The sequence below is a fragment of the Frankliniella occidentalis genome, unplaced genomic scaffold, assembly GCF_000697945.3.
Source record: "Frankliniella occidentalis isolate FOCC.00 unplaced genomic scaffold, Focc_3.1 Scaffold321, whole genome shotgun sequence".
Classification (NCBI taxonomy): domain Eukaryota; kingdom Metazoa; phylum Arthropoda; class Insecta; order Thysanoptera; family Thripidae; genus Frankliniella; species Frankliniella occidentalis.
Window position 1 is genome coordinate 353,703 of NW_026267445.1, and position 574 is coordinate 354,276.

The 574-nt window shown below is 58.9% G+C and overlaps 1 protein-coding gene across 1 annotated transcript in view; it reads left to right on the forward strand.

Moving 5' to 3' along the window:
• The window catches only part of LOC113214949 (phosphoserine phosphatase), a gene marked incomplete in the record, with an annotated part of 13,130 nt that overhangs the window by 12,225 nt on the left and 331 nt on the right, over nucleotides 1-574 (forward strand).

Consider the following 574-nt stretch of genomic DNA (forward strand, 5'->3'; position numbering starts at 1 on the left):
CGCGGCTGCCCGCCCCACCCCGCCCCGCCCCCTGATAAGATGTGAGAGTAATGCGTGTGTTTTATTATTCCGACTCGGGTGGTGGTGGGACCAGGGCGGTCGACTGCTGGGACCCGAGCAGAAACCCCATGTTGTTGTAACCGGGCGCGAGTCTAGCTTTTTGTCCTGGAATGTTATCCGGCCGAGGAAATGCAATCGACGCGACGCCCCCTTCTTCTCCCCGACCATCCGATCCGACCGCCCAACAACCCCGAGCCCACTTCTTGCACTTCCGGGCTTCGCGTTGGGTTGGCTGTAGCGAGTTGTATAACTTAGAGCTTGAACTGGAGAACTTTTAACTTTCCTTATACTGCGCATCGTCTGCTTAAAAACCTGTCCCCCCCCCTTCCCTCTCCCCCGCCGCCGCTTCTTCCTATCTCAGATGAAGGGCAGGCCGAGGAGAGGGGTTACGATTATTGGCCTGGATCACAAAATAGTGCGTTTCAATCTGCGGCATATGATGCTGTATGCCACGCCATGCCCCGCCACAACGCCGCCAGTCGGTCGTCTGGCGCGGACTGGGGGAGGTGGGGGG